General features: G+C 42.4%; 1 long non-coding RNA gene across 2 annotated transcripts in view; it reads right to left on the bottom strand.

Moving 5' to 3' along the window:
• The window catches only part of LOC110350923 (uncharacterized), a 30,887-nt gene extending 4,411 nt beyond the window's left edge, over positions 1-26,476 (bottom strand). Inside the window, exons 1-2 of one of the 2 annotated variants that reach the window (XR_002397869.2) lie at positions 23,016-26,476; positions 21,740-21,868 (exon numbers count right to left, since the gene is read on the bottom strand). This is a non-coding gene — a long non-coding RNA (uncharacterized LOC110350923). Of the gene's footprint in view, positions 1-21,739 lie in introns of both variants that reach the window. The other variant, XR_015444506.1, reaches the window with a different exon arrangement.
• Between the last annotated feature and the right edge of the window lie 826 nt (positions 26,477-27,302).

The raw sequence follows: 27,302 nt of genomic DNA, 5'->3' as shown, positions 1-27,302 counted from the left end.
ACTCATTTCTACATCACGTTATTTTCAGGAAAATGACATTATTTAACTCACTAATGTTCCAAGACTTGTATTTAGCTCCTAAATGGCAGTCTTCAGCTCCAGTGTTGATATATGTAGACAAGCTATCTACATCTAGAAGTCTGTCAAAATGTAGAGTGGTTTGAGGGAACAGAACAAAGGTTGATATTAAATAAAGTAGGGCAACCATATAAAAAGAATAAGTTACTGCTCTAACTCGATAGGATCAATGGACAGAAGTGGACTGTCTTGGTTAAATGAAACAAAGTGATCAGAGAGCATTAGGAATTAATGATTCACAAAGTTACTGAACCATCAAGTAGAAAGCAGCCATAAAGATTTGCTTATCCAACCAGAAAACTGAGATCCTCAGAGGCTAAGTGGTATATCCAAGCTCATACTGCTAATTAATGGCAAAATCAAATCTACAAATTCTCCATGCCTCAGTTTCTGCAAATGTAAAATGGGGATAATAGTAATTGTATCAAACCAAGAGAGTTGTGGTGAAGATTAAATGAGTGAACAGGTACAAATAAAGCACTTAGAATGGGATCTAATAGGTAGTAAATGCTATGTGTTAATCATCATCATCATTGTCATTGTTGACATTATTAGACTATCTGAGTCCATATGATTTTAACTTTTATAGGATCATACTAGCTGAATCTTGCAAATCTCAGCATCAATTTATAGTCATACTTTTTTTCCTGGGCCGTATGATTGTCTTATTTCCATGTTTTTATTTTGACCATCAAATTGGTTATTTTGAAAAGAAGAAGTTGGAATATGAGTCTAGAATTAAGTAATGGCCCAATAGTTTGACTTCCTGTCTACTACACCGGCACACAATGCATTCGGTTGATGCAGGGAACTCCAAGGTGCCCAAGTTAATGGAAGGAAGCAAATGCATGATAAATGACACGAAAACACTAGTATTTGACTTTGGAAAGAAAGCACATTGTACATCGACAGCACATTCCCAAGTGGTGATACAGCTGCTTTCCAGAGACTTCTTTTGTCCCTACTACAGGTATGTGGGTCCTGAGCAATAGCAGGGAAACCGCCAGGATTCCAGAAGGAATTACGTTGGGAAATTATGAGAAGATGAAGAGAGAAAGGAAATTATAGCAGTTACATCATAAAACTCATGTCTTGTTTCTAAATCACTTTTTGGGTTTTTTTTTTGCTTGCATGCTAAGGATTGAATTCAGGGCCTTGAACATGGTAGGCACATGCTGTAACACTGAGTTACACCCCCAGCTCCTGTAAAGCACTTTATACTTCTCCACTTTTTACTACCATCTTCTGATTCAGGCTTCAGTATTCCGTGGTTCATTAGAATCACCTGGGAGACATGGGCTTTCAAAAGCAGAATGTCAGGGTTTGGAGGTGGGGCTCAGTGCCAGAGAGCATGCTTACCTAGCATGTGTGAGGCTTAGGGTTCAATCCCCAGCAACCCCTCCACCTCCCAAAAAAGAATGTCAGAACAATTGAACGAGACCCTCTTGGGGATAAGCACTGGGAATCTGCATTTTCTTCCTTTGGTGCATATCCAAGCAGTGTATGTGTGTGTGTGTGTGTGTGTGTGTGTGTGTGTGTGTGCGCGCGCGCCAGAAATGAAACTAAGAACCTTGAACATGCTAGGCATGTGCTCTACCACTGAGCTACACCCCAACCCCAAGGTTTCTGTGTTTTTAAGATGCTTACCAGGATATTCTGATGCCCTGGAATGATTCAAAACAAAACAAAACAAGAAAACACTTTTTCAAGCCAAGCCAATGTTTTTCCTCTTCATTAAATCAGCCTCCTGGATGAGGACACGGCTCAGTGGTAGAACACTTGCCTAGCATGCACAAGGTCCTGGGTTTCAGCCTCAGCACCCTACCCAAACCCAAACCAAAACAGCCTCCCGATGGGGAAACTTTAGGAAATTTAAAGTAAGTATTTAGACCTTCAGAATGTTGAGCTTTAGTGCTCGTTTCAGTAGCACATATGCAGAACGTTGAGCTTTAAACAGGAAACATTACTTCATTAAAAAGATTTAGATGAAACTAGGTTAACTTTTCCTGTCTCAGCTTCTGTTCCCAAAGTCATTTCTTGCCTTATCTCAATCCATTCAAGTTGGTCTGAATCACCAAAGCCAGAGACAGAACATTAGCTCCTGAGTTTGCTCCATATGCTCCTGTAGGAGTTTGCCTCGTTGTTAACCTTGTTATAACACAAGATCTATCACAACAAGTGTTGGGATGAGCGATGATAGAGACAGGAATGTGTCGAGAGACGGGTCACTGTGCTGATATTTAGCACAACTGCAAGTACACAGCGAGATTCAAACCTAGTCACAGGATCCTAAGTATAAATCCATAGAGTATTGGACATACAATAGATGGCCTTTCTGAACCAATCATTTCAAATCATGCTTAAAGCAGTTCATAGCACTCTTGTGCATGGAAGCAGAGTTGCTCAACCTGTGGACTATGGCAAACTTGTATGGCCCAGATGGTTCATGGCCCAGAGGGCCAAGATAGTGACTCCTGCATCCCAGGGGCAGCAGAGCTTCTGGGCTAGTCGTCTTCAGACATCAGCAGCCTCACCCCTTTGGCCATGCAGATATTACCATCTTCTGTATGTGCCCATGTCATAAAGAATGCTGGAGAACAGCACTCACAGCACAAGCCAAGCATCAGAGCGACACTCACTAGATAGCTGCATTTCTCGACCAATAGCTTGTAAATAAGAAGAACCAATGGGTGGCTACCATATTTTTTATTTTACTTTAATGCAAAGCAAGTATCACATACGATTCTAATTTCTAAAAGAAAGGAGACTGTTACACTGCTTCTTTCTCTTTTTTTATTTTTATTTTTTGCAGAACCAGGGATTGAACTCAGGACCTTCCACTTGCCAGGCAGACACTGGCGCCACTGAGCTAAACCTCCAGCCCTACACACTGCTTGTTTCTAAAATGGCTTACATTAAAGTAGTTTACATTATGCAAGAGATATAGCCCAAACATACACTACCAATAAAATATTTTATCAAGAGGAATTGTACCTTTTCTTCTTGATTTTTATTTTGAAATGTTTCGATCCTTTTTTCATGAAAGTCTACATTAAGAGAAAATTTTATTTAACAAAAAACTTAACAAGTTTATTCTTTGAAGATGTTCTTTATTGAAGAAATAAAATCATAATTAATACCAAGATCCCCTCTACCTATACTCACAAATTATTTATATTCTAACACATTTCACATTTACTTTATCTCTAATTTTTCTGTCTGCAGAATCACTTGACAGTTGCAAGCATTATGCTGCTTCCTCCCTAAATACATTTTCACATACCACAAAGGAAAAATAAAACATTCCCCAACATGACCGCACTACTGCTGTCCCACCTAGGAGAATTAGAATGGGGAGCCAGGGATTTAGCTCAGTTGGATCCCCAGTACCAGGGGGAAAAAAAAGTATTAGAATGGGATTGGGGTGGAGCTGAGTAGTAGAGCATTTGCCTAACACATGCAAGGCTGTAAATGCGAAATACACACACATAAATTAAAATGAATTTTAACAACCAAATAAACAGTTCATATTTTAATTTCCTCCACTGTTTCAGAAATGTCCTTCATAAATTTTTTTCCCTCTGTCCAAGATACAACCCAGTTCCATTCATTGTACTTGGCTGTGAGGCTGAGGGCATAGCTCAGCAGTAGAGTGCTTGTCCTGCATATGCAAGGCCATGAGTTCAATTCCTAGCACCACACACAAAAAATTTCTCACTGTACTTGGTTATGTCTCTTTAGTATCTTTAGTGGTCTTTCCACATTTTAAGAAATGGGGATACTTATTCTATTTTGTAGAACTAAGTATTGCCCAATTCTGCAATGGAAATAGTCAATTAAGATTTTTTAAAAATTATTTTTCATTTAAAAATTATTTTTCATGATGGTGATTATTTTAAAGAAAGAGAAGCTGCTTTGTAGATCATTCCACATTCTGGATTCATCTTTTCACTCATGCTTAGGTTCAGGTAGAAAGAACATTTTTTAGACTCTAGAATATAGAAGAAAGATGTAATCTCAGACTAAGTGAATACATATGAAGTAAGTGGAGAAACCCCCTCTCTGGTCTCCATTTTCCTCCCTATGGAGTATCAATAACTTAGTCTCAGAATGGCTTTTTCCACAGGCCATCATTAGGGATCCGCCCACCTAGAGAATAAAAACAATCCCACCAGTCCATCTACCAACCAATAGTGACACTGGGAGGAGCAGCCAGGTCCTTGCAGGCCTAAGATTCCCCCGGGGAGGTCGCTTATACAACTGCTAAGACAGCAGATTCTAGCAATACATGCACTAGGTCTAAATAGTCTTATTTTTTTCCCAATTTTTATTAGTGTGTGTTTGCAGTACATTGCAGTTACATTCACTTTGGAGGCTGGTACATGGATACAGCATATCTTGACCAGTTTTGAATCTCTTTAGCATGCCCCCTTCCTCTCATTCCCTGGGTCTTACCTGACCCTGGATATGATCCGTGAGCAAAGTTAACTGTCCTGAGGCACAAGGTCTACTAAACAGCTAGCACAAAGACTTGTCAGTCCCCACTTACTTTCTAAAGAGCCCTGTGCTCTAACAATGTCCCAAAGCCCCAGGACACCCCAAGGCCCAGAGCAGACTTTGTGGATGAAGCTGTGCGCCAAGCTCACCTTCTCCCCCTGCCTGTCCCAGCTGTCACCCAATCCCCTCCTCTCTCACCCCTGGGATGGAATCCAGGCTCTCGTGCATGTGCTAGACAAATGCTCTGCCACTGGGCTACATCTCATCTCCACCCCAATTTCTTTCCAGTGGTCACTCGCCTGCTTCTGGAAAAGGTCTTGTGGATTACAACAGACACTGCTCACCTCAGCCACTCCACTACCAGCCAGTGTCTCTGCACATGCTTGGTGCCATCCCTGAACCCTGCGCCTATCCACAGCCTCTGCGGCTGTCCTTGAGTGCCTACTGCTCTCCCCTTTGCCCCAGAACAGCATCCTTCCATTCCTCTCATTGTCCTGTTCTCTTCATCCACTGCATCTCAACAGGATGGAGACTGTGCACGGGGTGTTCAGGGATGAGTACCACATCATTTCTGATTAAAGGGACATATACATGATGATGGTAGAAGGTTGTGAGCACTTTAAGTGGGAGGGATTCAAGCTTTCTGCAGGAAGTGGGTAAAATTTCTCCTGTTCCACCCATGCTGTTTGAACCACCAAGACTTCACCTTTCAGGGAGACCAGGTGGGTGTGTGCTTTTTTCAGGACAGTAGATAACCAGCTTGAGCCGGAGGTCAATGAGATATGGGCAGTCTCAGAGGGCAGAATCAGTTGGCTTAGAGGTTTCTAGCTTGACAATTTAATCTGAATGTTAGTGGCATTAACTTCTAAGGGAGGTTCCGAGCAATTGGGCTTTCTGGTGGGGCAGATGATTCATTTATTCATCTTTCAAAAAATGTTTCCTTACACCTGCTGTGTCCTGGGTACTGTTTAGTTTAGGACATACTGGTTTTTAGATGCCATCAGAATACCTAGATTAAATGTTAATTTAACTCATCATAAATGTGCGTCAAGTTCAAAATGTCAATTGAGGATGGAGGTATCCATTTAGAAATCCTCAGTGCTCCTCCCAGGACAAATTCTGCTTCCTTGAACCTTATTTTCTGTCTTGACCAAATTGTTTCTATGGACACATTGTCTCTTTAGCTAGGTTACTATATCTTTATTGAACATCTTTAGTCATAGGGTAGCCCACATTCTGTGAGCAAGGGTGAAATTTGCATCTCATTATAGTCGATGTTCTGAGTCCTAGAGACATCCAGTTTTCACATTTATTATGGGTTTTAAAAAACAGAGTGAGCACAAGGATGAGATGTAAACACACAGTACAATGCTTAGAAATCTGTTATATTTAAAAATTGAACTGAAGGGCCAGGATTTTGCTCAGTGGTTTCACCGCCTACTGCGCAAGCGCAAGGACCCAAGTTTGAGCCCCGGTACCAAAAAAAAAAATTGAACTGAATAGAAGAGTTTATTTTCTTATAACTTGCTATAAGATTATTCATTCTGCTGTTTTATGGCCAGTATGTTAATCTGTTTTAATAATGGCTAATTTTTCAAACTAAAATAAAATAGAATAAAATTTATTTGTCATCTAGACCTTGGACAGAACACATGGGTTATCATTTCAGAGGCAAGATAGGACACTACCAGCCATCATGTGGTCACCTATCCTAACTGCAAATAAAGCTCCTGGTTAGTAGGGGAAAGGGAAACACAAGAAGTCTCCTAATGGATGAAAGTTACAAGCCATAAATTATAAAACAATGAAATTATACCAAGTACCACCATTACCTTCATTGAAATCATTCAACCAAAGGCCAAACCAAGGAGCTACATTTGTTGAAGATAAACCAGATAACCTTTGTTGTCATCACTTAATTAATTCAGAGCTTTAACTGGTGTCCTAACATGCCCAGATCCCCTAGAATAGGAATCCCTATTACTAACAACACAGTAGCTCAACCTGGGGAACCTGAGTTCCCAACTTCAGTAACAAGCAACATTGTAATTCTCCCTGATTTATCCCTTAGGCTATTTCAGTAAGGCTCAGTGAACTGAGATTTTAGCTTTTGTCTGCTGCTCTTCCTCTGGAATTCTGTGTATTCCATAAAATAAGAAGTCATTTGTATGATCCAACTTGCCTAGCTCAGAAATAAGTGTAAGTGTTCATGGTCCTTCAAAAGGCAAACACTAGGGGCTGGGGATTTAGCTCAGTGGTTCTGCTGCCTGCCTCGCAAGCACAAGGACCTGAGTTCTATCCCTGGTACCAAAAAAGTCAAACACTATATCAGGGACTATCAATCTAAATAATAGAGATTCTCCAAAGATTAGTGACTTAGATTAAGATTAGAAGTAGTAGAACAAGAGCAGCAGATTAGGAATAGTAGAACATTATGATGGGAATGCAGGTAACATACTAAACCATGAGTAGTAGTTTTGTAGAGGTAGAGACAGGAGGAAGCTATTAAAGGTGGTATGAGGGAGATCGCATAAATTATTCTGAATCAATTCACCTTGGATACAAGGATCAATAATAAGAGTGGCACTAGTCCATGGTTGGATAGGCAGTTCCTCAGCAGATGTCCTTGCAGAAGTATTTTCTGTGTAAGGTGGTAGCCTTTGTGCCAAGCTGTGGTTCTGGCAGAGTTTTATGTGATGGTTCTTGCTATCAGGCACTCATGCACGAGATCCCCCCCTGCACAGCCTTCCAGCTTTGCTTATTCTTTTGTTTGGACTTGACACGAACAGCTCCATTTTGATTCTGAGAGTTTTCGCAGGGACTCGATATCTAATATGCAAGTTTAGGCAAAGGAAAATATCTTAGTTCCCAAGGGCTGCAATGAAGCACCACAAATTAGGCAGCTTAACACAACAGAAATCTATTCTCTTGCAGTTCTAGCAGCTTGAAGTCCCAATTCAAGGCGTCTGCAGAGCTGTGCACCTTCTGAGGCACAAAGGGAGGAACTTTCCTGGCCTTCTGAGCTTCTGGTGATTGTTGGCAATCATCACCATTCCCTGATTTGTGGCCTTGCGTGTCTGTGCCCAAATCTCCCCCTTCTTATAAGAGTACACTTGGATCAGGGTCCACCCTAGTCCAGTAGGACCTCATCTTTGCTTTACTGCATTTACAAAGACTTTATTTTCTGGAAGATATATTTTACCTCACAATAAAAGGAAACTGCAGATTTTCGCTTTTGTTCTTGGTAATAAAAGCAGACATAAAAAATATGTCTATGTGTGTTTAAAGAAATCCAAAATGCCTTAAATTTTCTTAACAAAAAAACATTGTTAAAGTTACATGAAATAAAGGTATTTTATTATAACATTAAGATATAGCTTTAAAAATTAAAAGGTCTACAAATTTGAAAATGTCAGCAATATTTAATTGTATTTTGAGCTTTTCTTTTTCTCCCAGTGCTGGGTTGGAACCCGGAGTCTCACATGAAGCCCTCTGACACCGAGCTCCACCCAGCCCTATTTTAAACTTTTAATATGTGAGGACTTCAACCTACTAACAGGATTGATGAAGCCGTAGAGAGACAGAAACACCATATAGTGGCAGTTGGGTAGATACCTATGCAGACATGAAAGTGGAAGTAGAAACAACTCTTTGGGTATCTAAAGACTATCTCTTTGCAGTAAAATTTTTAGCACTTCCATAGACTATCAGTCATTTCTAACACTTAGGAGTTCCACTGCAGAAATATGACACATAGAGGCAGAAAATCAAGGTTGCAGAGATATTTGAAGCCTAGTAATAGTCCTAGTGTCAAACCCTAGAAATGCAGTAGATGCCTCACTGGGTGTTATGGTTTGGACAAGGGCCTCACTAAGACTCATTGAAGGCTTGTTCCCCAGGACGCCACTACTGGGAAGAAGAGGAAATATTAAGAGGTGGGACCTAAGGAAGATCTTGGGCCATTGGGAACATATCCTTAAAGGAGATTGTGGGACTTGGGTCTCTTCTGCTTCCTCTCTTTCATGTCCTGGCCATGATGTACTACCTCACCACAGGCCCAGAAGCAATAGAGTCTGTCAACCGTGGACTGAGACCTCCAAAACTGTGAGCCAAAATTAACATTTTCTCTTTCAAGTTGGTTATCTCCAATATTTTGCTACAATATCATAACGCTTACTAAAACACTGGGCATACATGCCCAGACCAGACATGTCTAAATTAGCAAAGCCCTCTGCATTGTTTTGAAAAGAATTGTCATGGGCGTTACATTTTTAATATGATCATCTCTTTCAGAAAAACTGAATTGCTCTCTCACCCTTCAATTCAGATCCCCACAGTAAAACACTTTCAAAGCAATTTGCAGCACTCAGTTCTCTGGACCACACCCTGCTGCGACAGTCACATTTACAATCCTCTTTTTCTCATGGAGCTACACAGGTGAATGAGCCTTAGCCCCAGGACACCAGAATCTTGAACAAATGGATTCACAGCCACTCTAAAATTGCAGGTATGCTCCAATCTTCCACCATAATGCTTATAATCATTGCAAATGTAAAAGGCAGCTGAACTGTCCAAAGCAAATCGCTGACAAGAGTAAGTCAGTCTATGTGCCCAATTAATCCTGAAATGTCAGCTTGATCAGATTAATAAAATCCTGGCAGATGAGTAAAACACACTTTTGAGAATCTCTGGATGGGTCATGGAGATGTGATTTTTGGGTACCATTTTTTGTCCATTGTCTTTCTTTTCCATGACTATTCCTCTGTACTGCTTCTGGGTTCCCATGAACTAAGTACCTTTGCTGTACCATATCCTTCCGCCATGATGTCTGTGTTTTGGAGCCACCTGAACATAGACTGCGTCCTCTGAAACCATGAACCAAATTCAGCTTTTCCTCCTTTGAGTTGTAGATGACAGATATTGCGTCCCAGTGAAGGGGAAGTTGACTAACATTCTTTTGCTCTCTCAAAGTCAGCCTCATTGCACATTCTTCTCCATCAATAGGCTCAAGCATATACATCAGTAGTCACTTTTTCTACATTTATCTGGATTCCCATGAAACTGTTCTCTATTAGTCACTTTCCCATCCCTGAGACAAAACACCTACAACATAAGGATTTGTTTTAGCTCATGGTTTCAGTACATAGTCAGCTGACTCAACAGCAAAAGCAGGATGACGGAGAAGTATGGCACAGGAAAAGTACTCAACTCTTGGCAGCCAGGTAACCAAGAGGGAAGGGAGGAGCTTGAGACAAAAATACACTTTTCCAGGGCCCAGGATTTAGCTCAGTGGTTCTGCTGCCTGCCTTGCAAGTACAAGGTCCTGAGTTTGATCCCTGGTACCAAAAAAAAAATAATAATAAAAATACACTTTTCCAGGTGATGCCCCCAGTGACCCATGTCCAACCAGGCCCCATCCCCTAACAAATACATTCAGCCACTGAACTCAATGGATGAACCCTCTGATGAGTACAGAGACCTCCTGATCCAATCACCCTCCCAACACACGAGACTTGGCACATTTTAGATCTAAGCCATAACAAGTTCTAGTGTAGGTTTTATCCCACTAAGACGAGGCAACACCCCCTAGTGAATGGTAACACGATAAATTATATATGATAAGAACTGCCTCTGTCAAAGTAAAATTAACTGAAATTTTGTATATGCCTCTAGCAGAAGGCAATTAAACTAATGATTTGACATTCCTCACTTGTGTTTTAAATGGTATTTCAAGTGATCTGAAAGAATTAATGAACTTTGCTGTGTGTTTAAGTTACTCCCAGGGAGTACTTGACATATACAAAGCACCTACTTCTTATGTTATGGCTAAAATGTCATGTTCTTTTACACAAGACAATGAGCCTAAGTTCTTACATGAACCTTGTCTCAAAACAAGAAGAATAAAAGAAGACAAAAGAAAATTAAAAATAAAAACAAAGCTAAATAAAGTAAGACCTCAGAGATAATCTGATCCAGGGCTGAAAACACTGAAATCTTAGCCAAGTCTCATGAGTCAGCGGCTGCCACCTTGACTGGTCAAGCTGAACTCAGAGACTTCCCACAGGCTGGCGTGGGAAGGACATGTCCTTCTTCCTCTGCCCCAGAGTATAGCCCCTGTCATCTGGAACAGCATCTGAGAGTCTCATCGTTTAATGGCCTTTCCTTGCTTTCTCTCTCCAGATGATCTTTCCAGAGTCCCCCTCTGGGTTCCACACAACAATGACCACACTGTATGGATCACTGGGTCTCTTTACCCATTGGGGGACAGATATCTTCACGAAGGGATCTTTTCTTAATTGTTCCTGTACTCCCAAGGCCTGACTCAGTGTTCGGTGCATAGCAAATGTGCAGTAAGTTTTTGCTCAATGAAAAGCTATTTCTAGAAAGAACAGTACGTGAGTCCTGCCTTTCCAATCTGGGCATAAATTCACTGCATCAAAATTTATCGAAGGGGTTATTTTACCGGTCACTCCAAAAAAGAGACCTGATTGATATACTTATGCTTTCAGAGGGGAAACAGGAAAGCTAGTGTTAAAGTTTAGAGGGCTGTTTAGAGAAATTACAGATTTGACAGCAAATTCCAATCACCAACAGGGTAGGATGAAGGGATGGGGTGGGGATGGTCCATATTTAGGGGTACCTGAGGGTATCTCTGGAAACGAGTCTAGGACACACTAATCATGTGCTAATTACCAACAGTGAGGACAAGCCATTTTACAGATGGGGTTAATTTTACCCTAAGTGGAGCAAGCATCCTTGCTGAAGCAGAAGACTCGTTGCTTGTCTGCCTTGGTTCACTCTCCTCCTCCTTTCTATTCCAGTTAGGCCCTCATGGCCTCTTTGGAGATTAACACCAACTTGATTCATATTCATTCTCTCTCTCTCTCCCTCCCTCCCTCCCTCTCTCCCTCCCTCACAGCAGGAACTAACCATGTAATTCAAGTTTGGTGCCTTTTTTCTGCCGAGTAAAGTCAGGTAATACGGCATTGTGTGAAAGGTCTTGCACAATCAGAGAGAGACCGACCTTGTGTACAAGCAAAGGGATTACGCTGTGAAGGAAGTTTAAGATCTGGGGCCCTCCCTTTCCCAGGTCTCTTCTGAGGCTCTAGGAAGGTCCTTAGCAATTCTGCCTTTGTCACTGTGTGATATTCTTCGTGTATTTGTACATATAGACATACATACACACATAGGTACACATTACATTTTAATATATACTCTCTGGTCTTAAATACAAGTCCTACAAAAAGCACAGCCCTGTGCAGACTAACTACACTTTCAAGCAGCCTGATCTGGCCTAGAAAATTCCATTCCCAAATCCAAGCCCTTAGGCTCTTCCCAGGCCCTCTATGTGTCCCCATCTGCTCCTCACAGATTAAGACTCCTCTCTGATCTCCCTGAGCTTTTCTTGACCAGAATCTGGGGTTGTACAGATAAGAGCCTTGTCTCTGCTTTGGCTTGCTTCTTTGTTTTTTTGTAAGACATCCTCTTTCTAGTCATTTTCCCCCACTGAGAATACAGCTCTCTCCTGTTTTTTAAAGGCACATGTCATAATACAAAACAGAATTCCATTCGGTAGTAAAAAAAAAAAAAATCACGGAACTAGGGAAAGTCTTAACAGAAAACTAGGCAGCACAATCCAAGGTCAGTCTATTAAAACAGATTTCTGAGCATGTTTAGCTCCCTTGAAAATGATAAGCTTGGATTAAGTTCCAGATTACTACCTCACTTCAGTTCCTCCTTGATCCACCATCCATTGGGCTTTTCCCCTGCCATTGGGTGACATTAGGGAGGTCGCTCTTCTAGGAAAGATCTCGCCTCATAGAAAAATATCAGTGCTCATCAAAGAAGCAAGGCCTTTCCTACCCCAGGACATTTGAACACACTTTTCCTGCAGCCCAAAGACCTGGTCCCCAGTCATGAGCAGCCTGATCCCTTCTCACCCTTCATAGCTCTGGGTTAAATATCACCTCTTTATAAGCAGTCTTCCCTATGGAATCTATCATTTCTGTCCATATTTTGTTTCTGTCTCAGAATATTTAATTACGTATGCATTTGTGTGTTTAATTCTTTCTCTTTAAAGCTTCTCGAGGGTAAGAGCCATGGGCATATTTACTGCTTTATGTACAGTCCCTACATGGATATCTGAGGGAGGGTTGTTACTGCCTCGGCTCTCTCCTGCCTCTTCTCAGGGCGCAGTGGCAAGAGGTACAGAATGTTCCTCCAAGGCTAGTGGCAGAGCTCTTCCTAAACAGGCAGGAACAGGGAACCTGGATATTTCCCTTGTCTCAAGAGTTTTCCTTTGAGGGTTACAGGAGAAGGTGTAGCACCTCCAAGACCTATTTTCTCTCCTACTGACAACCACCCCCAATAGGCTGGCTCTCCAAGTCTTGCTTACTGATTTAGAAAGGGTGGCCAAAGGCACATCAAGCCATACCAGGCTGAAAATGGCTTTATCAAGTTCCCTCTGGGGCTTTGCCCCACTTGGAACAATGGTGTCCTCAGACACTTGCTCTGTTTATCCAACTGTCTCCGCAGAGACAGGCAGCAGCTGGTCTGCTTCAACACCAGGGACAGCTCCTCTGGACAAGAGGAGGGCAGGGAGGCTTCTCCCATCTGGGTGCTGAATCAGGCTTCTGGGATTCGGTCCTCTGCTCTGGATGCTCCTCTGTTACAGGTCTGAGCCACTATAATAATCTCAGAGCCCCAGAAGGCCATTCATGTATCTTGGGTTCAAGGACAGGCTCCTCTCAGCCCAAGTTTATGGACTTCCCTCAGGACCCACTATCTCAGACTTATACCTGGATACATCAGGAATGTAGCATAGAGAGGATGGAGGTGGAGGAGATGAACCCCAGCTTCCATCAGGGATTTACAGCCTGGTCCAGTGTGGGTTAGACTTGGCAAAATATTAACTTGGAAGTTATTTGTTCCAGTTGCCTTTTCCTTCTGTTTATTCCTGAAGAATGGGATATTTACATGGATGCTGGCTCAGGATATCCTAGAAGCTGAAGCTTGCTTCCAAGAGTAATGAGAACAAAGTAGGGTCCTCATATGTCTAGAAATCTCTGGGATCCCAGTCCTCCATTATCCTCTAAGGATATGGACAGACTTAGAGACTTACAGTCAAAACAGGCTCATTGTTAGTCAGAGTTCAGTTGCTGTGACAATATACCTGAAAGAATAAACTTAAAAAGAAGAAAAGGGTTATTTTGGCTCACACTTTCAGAGGTTTCAGTCCAAAGTCAATTTGTCCTATTGTTCTATGATCACATACTACCTCATGGCAGTGGAGCATAGCGGAAGGGCCAGGGGAGGGGAGGGGAGGGGCAGGTCCCAATATCCCCTTTGATGGCTCACCCCCAATGACCTAACTTCCTCTCCCTGCACCCACCTCTGAAAGGTTCCTCCCAGTAGCACCACAGGCTGGTGACAAGCCTAATCATAGCAGTTCAGAGGTGACGGCTGTTTCTCTCTGAAACATTTGCTGTGAGGCTGTCATGACCTGCTTAGTGGTTCTGAGGCCAGTACACCTCTGTTGTTAATTTGCCTTGATGTAGCTGTGGAAATAGTTTAGAATGGGTTAAGCCCGACTCCCCTACCCACTGTGGCTGGCAGGAAAAACTGTCCATAAAAATTCACATTTCATGCAGAATGAATTGTTTCTCAGGAGTTTTGCCACCAGAAGGAGAGTACGTACTGCAACCCAAGGGAGCTGGCAGATTGGTGAATGCTGGCTAGTGCAGAAAATGACTGCAAAAGCAGCTTCTCTTGGACTTCAACATCGTCCTGAGCTGTACTTATATTTTTGGTATCCGTTGATTGATTGAGAAGATACACAATGACAGAAAAATGTTATGAATTCAGTCATGCTTTTAAATAGATCTATGTCTAATTAAATTAGATACAGAAGCATCTACACACATTTTCAAAATATAATGAGTAAATTTATGTAAGACATTCTGCATGCAGTCTCCAGACGAGGGTTGGTGGACATATGGATGCCCGGATTCCTTGCCATATTCCAGCACTGCCCAGGCATCTACAGCCTTCCTATTCCAACTATTGGTCTAAGACATTGTGTCAAAGGACCTAGCTATTCAGGCAGGATACTGACAGCCATCAATGTCATTTGTTCAAATGACAAATCCTGGATTTGATGACAAATCCAGGCAGTACTCATGCCCTCAGGACTCAGAAGCCAGGTAGAAGCTGAGACTGCTGACCAAGTTAGGGGGCAGAGGACATCAGTGAGCTCCAGGGAAGAAGGCTAGCATGAGCCACATATGATGTGAAGAGATCCATCCAGCAGGCTAGGACTGGGACAGGGCTCTGCTTAGTAGAGGCCACCAGGGGTAAGGGCTAGGAGAAGGCAAGCAGCCATTGCTGGAGGGGAGAATCACAGGGCAAAGTGGAACGCAGTCATCCAAGGGCCATGCACAAGATCAGGGCTCACCCTTGGAGCTGGCTGACTGCAGAGGCATGAAAAGTCAGCAGACATGGCCAGCATGGCATCCTGAGAGTGCAAGAGCATTTAAAAGGGCTGATACTGCAGACATCTCTAGCATCAGGATTGATGGACCTGGAATCAGACTGAGTCAGACAGCGGAGACATTAGAACACTCAGGCCAAGGGATGAGAACAGCAGCATCATGGGCAGCCATGTGCTCCTGGAGAAAATGGTAGCACACCCCAGTTTAGAAGACCGTGCCACCTGGACCCAGATCACATTAGCACATCAGCACACATGCCCCAACATTCTGAGAACTCAAGTAAGTTGAGAGAGAGGGAGAGAGAGAGGGAATACAGTACTTTCTGAGTCTCCCTACTTTTTGCACTCCACATGCAAAATCACAAGTAGGGGGAAAACATTAATACTTGGGGCCTCACTTCCAAAAAAAGAAAATGAGAAGGAAACAGCTTTATGGGCAGAATCTTTGTGGGCTCTCTTGATTCAAATCCTTATTGTAATTCAGGAGCCAAAAGCTTTTCCACACCGCCCCCACAACTCAGACTGAAGCTGCCTCTCCAAACTGGAAGAAACAGCTCCACATCTTTTGTCTATGCATCAAAAACAGGATGATTAATGTAGATGGTGGCGATGCTTAAAAAAGGATCACTGGGACCCAGGGATGTTATCTAACTGCAAGTTTCTGGAAAATGCTTTTCACAAACCTCAAAGCACTCTGCATCAAACACACCCAATGGAGCAGTCACGGAAGGCCAGGACAATAAACTGAGATGAGTACTGTTCAGAATAGTAAAAAGTTCCAAGAATGGCCTAAAGTCAAAACAATGCATCGTAGTGGGGAGGGAATTCTGCCCTGAGACTACAAATCATGGATGGTGATAAATAACAACTTCAAAAAAAAAAAGAAAATGCATAACCCAGGAAAAGGGCAAACACATAGCTGGTGGGGAGTCTCATCATTGCTCTGAAAGGTAAAACACATTGCCAACCCTACCTTAAAAGGATCACTTTTCTTGGGCAAGAGAGTGCTATACTAATTCGAGATGAAATTTTCAGGTGATGCTCCTAATCTTCCTCTCGTTCTGTGCTAGCTCAAAAATCCCTTTCAGGCAACAAAGATTTCTACTCAGACTGCTCAGACTAGAGCTGCCACCCAACTGTGCTCTAAGATAGCCACCGTATTTCACCCTGATTCTGATGCATGCACCCTGTCTGCAAGTCAGATTGGGAACCCCTTACTTCCTCTCTCCAGGGCAGAGTTTTCACAGGCAGGAGGAGGCATGGCAAGTCCCCTTTCCATTTCTTCCCCTCCCTCTACAACATAGGCATAGTTTGAAGGATGTAGTTTATTCCACAAGTCACCGGGCTTTGATAAGTAGGAATAAGAACAGCACCAAGAGCTGGCCACTTACTATCTACTACTTGCAGACTTCATGCCATGTGCTATATGAATCAAAGTGGCTACTTAATGGTTTCTGGTATGAAGCATACATTTGACTACTCACCCAACCTACCCATTCCTCTTTTCTTTCTTACTAACAAAAAAGCTTAATCTCTCCCTCATGAAACTCGAGTAACACATGGGAAACTGACCCCATCTCCATCTCTGGAGGTAGACACTGATGGGTCTAAATGAATCACAGTGTCTTCTAGAGATTAGCTTAGGAATGAAGACACAGGTTAGGGCCTTTCTCTAGCAACTCTTCCCAGCTGGGGACATGCATGTGACCTAAGTTGGTCCAATCAAACTGCACAGGAGGACTTCCGACCCACATCTCTCCCCTCTCTCTCCACGTAGTTGTAAAGAAAGAAACATGTTGCTGCTGGTAGGCATCTCAGCACCATGAGGGAAACTGTCTTAGTTACTTTCTCACCACTGGGACAAAATAACCAGAACCCACACATTAAAGAAGGAATGGTTTCTTTTAGCTCATAGTTTGTAGAGGTTTCAGTCCATAGTAACCTGGCTCCAAGACAGAGTGGCATGAAAGAGGGGCACAGCAGAGTAGAAACAGTCCAGGGCATGGTAAGCAGGAGACGTGGAGGCAGCAGCCTTCCTTCTTTCCCTTTTATTCCACCCGGGCTACAAGCCTATTGGTTGGTGCCAGCCACACCCAGGTGGGTCTTCCCTCTTCTGTAAATCCATCACCCACACCGAGGACTATGCTAAACCAATCAGTGGACTAATCCAGCATCACACACCCGTGACCCAGCCACCTCCTCAAAGCCCCACCTCTGAGTGCATGGGCCTTTGGGGAGACATCTGGATACAAGCCAGGACAGAAGCCAGGAACAAAGCCAACACATGGAGGCGGGTTGGGTAAGGGAACATGAAGAAGAGGAGCCCCAGCCCTAATCATTCAAACCTGGACCCTGCTCTATCTCAGGACTTCTTGGAATGTGAGATGGTAAGTGTTCCTATTTTTAAGTCAGTTTGAATCAAGTGCTACCTGCAGCCAAAACATGCTAACTGACCTATCTGTGGAGCCTCTCTCTCACTCTCTCTGATTTCTTTCTTCCTTTATTTGGAGGCAGCAGGCTTTTCCAGCTGTGTGGCCTTGGGTAAATTTTTCAACCTCCCTGGTCTTTGTGTCCTTGTGTTTAAGGGAGGAGCTAGACTAAAATAATGTGTAGGATCCCTTCAAAGTTTAACACTTAATGCTTAATAATATATAACACTTTGGCTAAAAAGACAACTGTCATATTAAGTAGGTAAGGCACTGAGATTAGTTCAAACTGGTCCAAGCTGAAAACAGAGAGTTGCCAAAGCACTAAAAGAGATGGCTGGAGAAGACGCGAAGCAACCTCCCATAAACAGCAGGCCTCGAGTCAATGAACACAGAAAATCAATGAGGCAAAAACCCTGTGCCCCTGAGAATGAATGAGGTGAGAATAAATTGACCAAAAAAATTGTATATTCCCTTTATACTCAGCCAAATATACACTAAATTCCCAGTCTCTCTGTTGTGCCTCCTGGCTCTGCCTACCCAAAGAAGTTAAGAAGAAAGGGTCTCAGTGCCTTATTCATGAGAAAATAGAAATAGAAATAGTAGAAAGCACTGGAATGGTGGGATGAGAAATGGATATTATATAGGTCAAGAGGCTCTGAGAGTCCATTTTGGAGGCACTTTCCCTTTCTACATTCTTGTGGATATTTTGTTCACTGTGAGCCTCCTGTTAAATGCGTTCTGCAATGGCGAAAGACAGACTTAACTTGGAGTAGTTTTGCTTCAGTAAAGAGCTGTTTGTGGAGGCTTGTTGCAACTACGTATCTATCACCTCCAACCAGATAGGGATCCAGAGAATGATTTATTTATCCATCTATTTTTTAAGAGCCTGGATCTTGCTATGTTGCCCAGGCTGACCTCAAAACTCCTGGGCTCAAACAGTCCTTCTGCTTTAGTGTCCCAAGAAGCTGAGACTGCAGGCTCACCACTGCACATCACTGCAGTGAAGGAACCGTGAGCGTGAATAATTAAGTGGCTGTCAACTTGAACAGGGGAGCAGTACCATTGAGAACCCAGAGACAAGCACGTCATCCTGTGTCCCAGGCAGCCATGGCAGTGAGAACTGCCATTGTATTTTGTTGCTAACGGACCTCTCTCAATTATTCTTTGCAGGTACAACCCCCAACTATGTCAATTCAAGAAACCCTTTTATCTTTATAAATTAATTATCTCAGGCATTTTGTTACAGTAACAGAAATCTGCCACCACCTCCAGAACCATGTGCCCAAAGCCTTGTCCTCCATAACCGTAAAGACTTCCCCATGAACTTGCAGATGTTAGACATCCTGGAAGTAATTCATGGCTTTCTCATGCTTTCCTTATTTCTGCTTCGTCAACAGCAGTGGCATCCACTTTTCACACTTAGACACATTCCAGGAAAGTTTCTGAACTCCAAAAATAAAAGATCAAAAAGAAAAACTTTTCAGAAAATTGAGTTATAAGCACTTATCAAAGTTTCCTTTCAAATTTATTCAAAGGAAGACCCCCCCCCCGCCAATAGACAACTCTAAAGGTTTCTCTTGAAGTAGTCACATGTATTGGGAAAAAGGAGGGGCTAGAAAAGACCTAGTTAAAGATCATTAGATTGCTGACAAATGGTCAGCTGAATGGATGAGAAGCTAATTTCCCAGAGGCAGGCTCTCTTTAAGCTCATTAAAGTTTATTTTTAAGTTGCTTAAAAATCTCATCAAGAATACTAACTTCTTCCCAGAAAGAAGTTGGGAAATACATCACACAATAAGTAAGAAACACATGATGTTCCAGACTACATTTAGGATATTTTCCTTTAGATTAAAAAAAAAAATCCTTAAACCTCTCAGATAAAAGAACACTCCCTTTTTCTTTCTTTCTTCTTTCCCTCCCTCTCCCCTGTCTCTTTCTTTCCTTCTTTCTTCTTGCTGCTGTGGATGGAAACTAAGGTGCATGCCAACTAGGCAACTGCTGTACCATTGAGCTATACTCCCAGCTAGCGCTACCTGTATTTATCTACCTAGCTAGCTAGCTTATTTCATTCCCTTCTCTCCCTTGTCACTCCCTTCATTTCTTGATCCCCCTCCCATTTGCAAAAGACCTATTGTCTTATTTCTTATTTTCTATTTTTTATTTTGTTCTTTATATTTTGGGTTTCTCACTTGAGAAACTACAATATTTAAGCTTTGTGTCTGATTTATTTCATTTAACATTATGGTCTCAAGATACATCCATTCTCCAACAAATGACTCAAGTTTATCTTTCTTCATGGCAAAGTAGTACTCCACAGTATATAAATTCCACATTTTCTTTATCCATTGATCTGTTAAGGGACATATAGGCCTTTCAAAGCAAAGAAAATCATTCTAGTTCCATACTACAGTCAACCTAGAATCAATACATGATATTTCAGACTTTCTAGGGGAAAAAAGGAGTACTTCAAAATTTCTATACTTGACAATAAATTCTTCATACATGAGGGCAAACTAAAAATGTTTTTGTTATGCAAGGATTCTTGCAAAATATTCTACTTTATTTTTAAAATTCCACTTTGTTCTTTTTCTGGAAAATGCATTCAAGGAAGTACTGTAGTGAAACAAATATTAAGTTGGAACAAGAATGCCTAGAAAGATGGAAGCAAACTAAGAAATATGATGAGTAACTGATGAAGTAAAATTTAGAGCTACATAGGTGATGATGCTATTATAAAATATTAAATCAGGGCTGGGTGTATAGCTTAGTAGTAGAATGCTTACCTAGCATGTGCGAGGCTCTAGGTTTGATCCCCAGGACCAGAAAAAAGAAGTAAAATAAGACTTCTTAAAATAGAGACCTGTTGTAAGAAAGAGCAGTGATACCTTCTCCAACCTTTTCTGTGGCATCCATCTCCTCTCTGTCGTTCAGCTGTATGACAGTGTGAGGGAGTTTTTATGTGAGTAGCCTGTAAGTCTTCTGCCTGCTAGACTTAATTTTCTTTTCAAAATACTGAGCTTCTAGCAAAATTCCACTTCTCTTAAGAAGCACCAACACTTGAGATGTTCTGAGCTTGCCCCTAAGTATGGCCTTTCCTATGAGTAACCTCAAAAAGACAATAAAGTAGGAGATGCTAGCAAGAGTATAAGCATGAAGATGGCCAGCATCCTGGAGTTTTGCCCTCCTAATCTCAACCTTAAGGGAGCCAAAGGAAAAACTGCCTGAAACATAGTAAGCAATCCATACATTTTTTAAAAAGAAATAAAATAGAAACAACTTAGTAGATTTATAAGATTTGCATAATTTATGAAAATGTTTGGTAAGTAACAACCAACCAGAGAAAGTAATTGTTAGATCTTATTCATCTGATTTGTCAGGAGTCAAGTCTTTCTTTCTTTCTTTTTTTTTTTTTTTTGTACTGGGGATCGAACTCGGGTCCTTCCACTTGCGAGGCAGGCGGCGAAACCACTGAGCTAAATCCCCGGCCCTCAAGTCTTAAGATTTGAGGACAGTGACTATATTTATGACTACCAGTTTGTGGACTCTAGAAAACTACCACGAACCCTAAGGGTACTCAGCGTGCCCAAAAAGCAACTTTTCCCCAGGTACTATACTAGGTGGCTTGTAGATGGTTAAGCTTCTGACTCATGAGACTGTGTTTTCAAATACATTTGAGGAATGGAACACGATAGTATATTTCATTCAAGCACAATTCATTCAGCCGATGTTTATTGGACCTTTAGACTGCAAGCACAGTGCTGGGCCCTCAGGCTCCTTACATTTTCTGAATTGCTTTCACATGACTATTCATCCGATCATCATAAAAGCCCACGAAGGGAACATGGATTATTGTCACAGAAGAGGGGCCTAGTATCCAGCAGGGTGAACTATTTTGTCCAGAGTTTTGTCCAAGATTGAAAGGAGGATCTTTTGACACACAGTCCAGTGGTTGGCAGAACAACTGAAGAACACAGGAGTGTTTTTAAGAGATCCTGCTACCCAATGACCCAGAAGAGCTGCCAGTGAGCCCAGAATGTGTGTACCCACTGCAAGCATCCAGCCATTAGCCAGGCAGCCTCACAGAATCTGATCCTAATTAGTAGTTCACCACATACTATGTGCCAGGCATAACGCCAAGAAGTTTCATGTGCACTTTTTCATTTAAGTTAATAATCCCTATAAACCTGGGGGGGGGGGGTTGTGGTTTGGTTTGGTTTTGTTTTGCCATGTGTCAAGCCTTTCTCACCTTTAAACCTTCATTCTCCTGTTTCCCTTGTGGGACACCCTTCCTCTGAGTCTCAGCACAGGCAGGCCCTTCTGAACATCCCATTTCAGGAGTCTCAAATATTTTGAATATTCTTCCGAACCTCTGAGACTTAAAAAAAGAGAGATTTTGTTTATATAGCCAATATTCCCATACTAGGAATTAAAACTGAGAATTTTAAAAATTGTTAATTCATTTAAATAACTGTAACAAATGCATTAAATATGAACACAAAGCATACACTTTTATGAAAAATAACTAGATTTGTCCAAAACAATTTGTGAGATGCATGGAGTTGATCACAGTTTTATAATTCTTTTCAGTGTCTAGCCTAGGAGAAAACAGGCTGATTCTCATTTCTCTGCCATCTTCAACCTTTTGGGATATACTGCTTTAGTTAAAGTATATGAAGAAAATTTGGCCATGTACAGAGACATAATTGGAAAAAGGAATAGTATGCTATAGTGTTTTCATAGTTGTGTAAATTTTTCTGTTATTTTATCAACATTTGGTATGTAGTAATTTCTAAAAACTAAGTGACAATGTGAAATTGTATCGCGTTGATATAATTATACATTGAATTGAGCTGGTATGTTAAAATCCACTGCACATATGCACTTAGAATGGCTCCCTTATTCATGATTTTGTAACTATGCACATTGATCACTTAGAGAATAGTAGTTCACCGAGTTGATGACACATTTCCTTATACAAAGTCAAAACATCACATTCATTAATATCAACATTGATCTCATCAGAAAAGCACCAGGAATATGTCAAGGTGGAAGATATAATTTTCCAAAATTCTAATTTTCATTTGAAAGCTCAAACTTTATTATTGGCAACAAATACTGTCAGTTATTTTCCTTGAAATGACAGGCTCCCTTCATTCTTTTTTTTTTTTTTTTGAAAATATCTACCAGTTATCTAAGTCTGTATAATAATAATTTTTCTATCAATCAACTTTTAAGTAAAAGTGGGGTTTTATGAAAAAAAAGCAGCTAGTTTAGCTAGCAACTTGAATAATTGCACAGATGCTTTTCCTGGAGATAGCTGTAGTACTTTGGTAAGTAGCAGGAGTGCTTTATGCACACATCTACTGTAGCTTTGACCTGGAATGTCCCCAAAGGTCTAGGCATTATTGGAGGTTTAGTTTCCAGTCCACAGCACTATTGGAGGTACTGAAACCTTTAAGAGGTGGGCCTAGTTGGAAGTCTTGGGTCACTCGGGGCAGGTCCTTAAGGAGTCATTATCATACCTCCTTCTCCTCCTCCCTTTTTCACATCCTACTCATGAAGTGAGCTGCTTTGCTCCACCATGCCTTCCCCACCATGACAGGCTGCCTCGTCACAGACCTGTAAGCAACAAGGCCAACTGGTTATGGACTGATATCTCTGAAGCTGTGAGCCAAAATAAACCTTTCGTCCTTATAAGTTGATTACCTCAGGTATTTGTTACAGTAATGGAAAGCTAACTAACACACTGCCCACTTTCAAATATTTTCAAATGATTCGAGGATTAACATTTAATAAAGTTAATACTTTTTAGTGCTTCATCAAGAACACTCATAAATGAAAGTGGCTATTTCTGTACTGATGTGTGGTTAAGAAAACAATCACTGCTAGTATAATTTGGTGCCATTACGTGATAGGTACAAGCACCTTTATCTATTGTGGCTTCAACCTCGCAGTCAAAAAGCCAACACAGTAGTGCCCCCTTATCCAAGGGGAATATGTTGCAAGACTCACAGTGGATCCCTGAAATTGCAGATAGTACTGAGCTCTCCTATATATACATGCCTATGACTGAGGTTGTAAATTGGCCTGGGCATGGTGGTGCATGCCTGTAATTCCAGCACTGGGAAGGTTGAGACAGAAGGATTGCCATGAGTTCAAGGCTAACCTGGGGTACATAATCAGTTCAAAGCCAGGCTGAACTACAGAGTGAGACCCTGTCTCAAAAAAAAGGAAATTGGGCACAGTAATAGATTAACAACAATAATATAGAATACTGATAATATACTGTAACAAAAGTTATATAAATACAGCCTCTCTCTCTCCCTCTCCCTCTCTCTCTCTCTGAAAATATCTCATTGTACAATAAGATCTGATAACCAAACTGGTTTCTACGTGACAAAAGGACGGGTAGCATATATAGCATGGATATGCTGGAGAAAGGGACAGTTAAAAATTTCTGGTGGGACAGAGTAGCACAAAATGAGATTTCATCATGATACTCAGAACAGTGGTGATTTTTAAATTACAAATTATTTCTGAAATTTCCAATTAATGTTTTTGCAGTGCAGGTGACTATGGTCAACTGAACCCATGGAAAGAGAAATCACAGCAAAAGGGAGACTACTGTACAATAAAAATGGAAAATAAAATCTTTGTATTATTATGAAACTGATCTTGGCTTTGTGGACTGAGAAAGGGTTTCAGAGCCTCACCTCATCCTCTGCAGACCACAGTTTGAGAACTGTGGGCCTTCCCATCAGGGTCCATCCAGTTGAAGTTCTACATCCCATTGACCCGGTTGCTTCTAACATCACACTTAACACTGTACACAATTCTCTTTGTTTCTTACTTTGTATCTGCTTCTCCCACTTAAATTTAAGTTTGATGCCAATTCTAAGTACCCAGTGTCCAGCTTAGTAACTGCTATGTTGTGCAGCTCAATCATTTTTGGCTGATCACTTTTCCTCATTTTTCATATGAATAAGCCAGAGCCGAAGAGAGTGGTGGTCATCCAAGGTCATGGTAAGAAGAAAAGACAGGACTCGAGTTTGAGACAGCCTCCCGCTGACTCTTCTGCACTGGTTGTCAACAAGGCACATCTAATTAGAAGGGAATTCCCACAAAGGAGCATTTTATTCCTGGCTATAATTTTTAAAAAATCAATTTCTGTAACTGCAAGACCAGAAGGACGACTTTCTGGCCTTGTTGTTGTTGTTATTCAGTTGGTTTTACTATAGGAAAAATACCGTCATGCCCAGTAGAAACAAGGGCTTTGGCAGGGATGCTCTCCTCTTTACCTATAAGCTTGTGAAAGAGGTGTCTGGGGGAATGGGGCCAGGCGGGAGGGATTATTCAGGCCCCACTGGGAGGGGGCAGGTTTCATGCCCAGCCCTGGACAGCTCAGTCTCAGCCCCTCTTAGCCACAACATACCACCCTCTCTCTCCAGCCAAAGGGAGTTGACAGCAGGACCCACTGGAATACAGCAGCGGCTGGAAGTTACCAACATATCACTCAAGAGTCACAGAAAATGTAAAGCTAAGATCCTCATTCTTCAGACACAGACATACACCCTCTCTGTCTGCCTCCTACTCCCACCCAGGAACAAGACCCCATTCCAACATTTTGAATGACAGCATAAAAGAACGTGATGCTGGCCCACTGGCCTGTGCCTGTCTGTAGTCACAGCTACTTGGGAGGCTGAGGCAGGAGCATCGCTTGAGTCCAGGAGTTCAAAGTCAGCCTGGGCAACATAGCCAGACCCCATCTAAAAAAAAAAAAGAAACAAACAAACAAACCCTGAGTTCTTGTGCCTCTAAGCGACCAACCTTCAGCCTCCGCCACTTTCGACTTTCACAGACGTAAGTACAAGTCAGAGACCCAGATTCTAATATGAATCACCCTTATAATTATTTTCTTCACTTCATTCTCTTACCTTTTAAAATGACAGATAATGACATTTAAATGGCAGACAAGTGACTGAAAGTTCTGCAACCACTAACTCATCAGATGGGCGCCTGCCTTTTAAGAAAACTTTTTTTGAAAACAGATTTCTGAAAACTCAAATATCTGCTTGGAGTTTTCTTTTTGTACATGGCTTCCTCTACCCTTTTCTCAGAAAGAGCCTCTTTAAACGTGCAGCAGCGGGGCGGGCCTGCTGCGCGGTTGGCGGTGCCCTGGGCCTCGGGAAGAATCGAAGCGAGAGCCCCGCATCCCTGGAGGAGCGCGGGACGTGGGCGCGGCCGCCGCAGTGCGCTTGCCGCCGGGACTGCGCGCCGGGCGGGCCTGGCCCGGGGTTGTTTCCCAGCGCCGCGGGCTGCGCGGAAATCTTCAAAGGCACGGGAGGAATGAGCTGGGTACAGCCGAGCATTATCAGCCGCCTCGCCCCCTTTCCCCATCAGGCCATAATCCCCTCTTTGTGCGCTGGGCGAGCACCAAGCCGCTCGTAATTCCTCTCCCTTTTCCAGCTCCAAAGACCTCCGATTGCAGCCTGGCTCGTTAAATCCCTGCGTCGCGCAGGCCCGGACGGGCGGCGGGGCGGGCAGCGGCTCCTCGGCCCCGAGCCCGGGCGGCTCTTCCCACACTCCGGCCCGGGGGTGGCGATGCATTCTGATGAGCCCGTAAGGGGCCCGAGACGGGGCCGCCGCCCCCCGCGTCCTTAAGCGGGCGACACTTTCCGGACCCTTCAAAGTGAAAGTGGCTCCGCTCACAGAACAACAAAAAACCCCCAAGCCACGCTAAGAAGTCCCAGGGGAAAGAATTCGAATGAGCTCTCTCTGGCAGATTTTACTTATTGCTCAGGATGCCAGGAACTGGTCCAACATTCCGGGGAAAAGAGTAGAACAGAAAAGATGGAATTGAATTTTCTACCCTCGAGATGACTGTTGTTCTGTGATGCTACTGGTTAAAATTCACATTTAGAAAGAGAAAGAAAAAGAGGTGTCAGCTTACAACCTCCAGGAAAAAAATATTAACGAACCTTCCCTGAACACTGTCCAGGTGCCAGGTCTGGTTCTAAACGCTCAAATGCAATATATGTCATTTAATCTCACGCAGTTGAGTATGAATACATAATGCCATTTCCTCCTTTTTGTAGATGGGAACCCCAGAGCACAGAAGTATTTATCAAACTTTTACTTCAATGGGGAAACTCCCTCAGTACTGCTCCTTTTCTACCTTGCAAAACCAGGCTAGCTGACTGGCCCTGGGGGATTTACCTGGTTTTAGGTAAATTCTAACTCCACTCTCAGACAAGTGTCTCAATTCCCTCTGAGTCCCAGATTCTTTATCGGAACGAGGGCGCTCGCTGTTGACTTCTCAGGAATGCGGTGGAAAGCAAATGTGTTTGCAAGCACCTTGCAGAGAAGAAAGGCCTTCCGGAATGTCAAATAGTGTCACACTGTCTTGGTGCATCCCTGGAGTGGTGGCCCTAAACACACTTCCGGAGAAGGAAATCTAGGTCCCTCATCACCCCTTGGGGAAACTTCTGCCACAGTTTGTTACACAGACATTGGAAAAGCCCCCATTTCAAAGAAGCCTCCTTGTCCTTTAGCAATGTTAAATACACTACCAATGAACTTGGGCTGCTTCCCACAAGTATTTCTTCGTAACTTAGAAACAAATGTTGGTTCTATGGTTAATATCTTGTTCTGTGATGGGGAAAGAAGCCTTGTTTTCCCGGGGATTTAGCTCAGTGGTTCAGGTGCCTGCCTTGCAAGCATAAGTTTCCGAGTTCAATCCCTGGTACCAAAAAAAAAAAAAAAAGAAGCCCTGTTTCTTTTTTAAGCTCGAAGACTGGGCTAAGGAAGCC

This window comes from Heterocephalus glaber, unplaced genomic scaffold, assembly GCF_053883595.1.
Source record: "Heterocephalus glaber isolate CG9 unplaced genomic scaffold, H.glaber_assembly_v1.0 deba00001600, whole genome shotgun sequence".
NCBI classification, from domain to species: Eukaryota; Metazoa; Chordata; class Mammalia; order Rodentia; family Bathyergidae; genus Heterocephalus; species Heterocephalus glaber.
The sequence above is the reverse complement of the archived record's forward strand: the minus strand, read 5'-3'. Positions and strand labels throughout refer to the sequence as shown.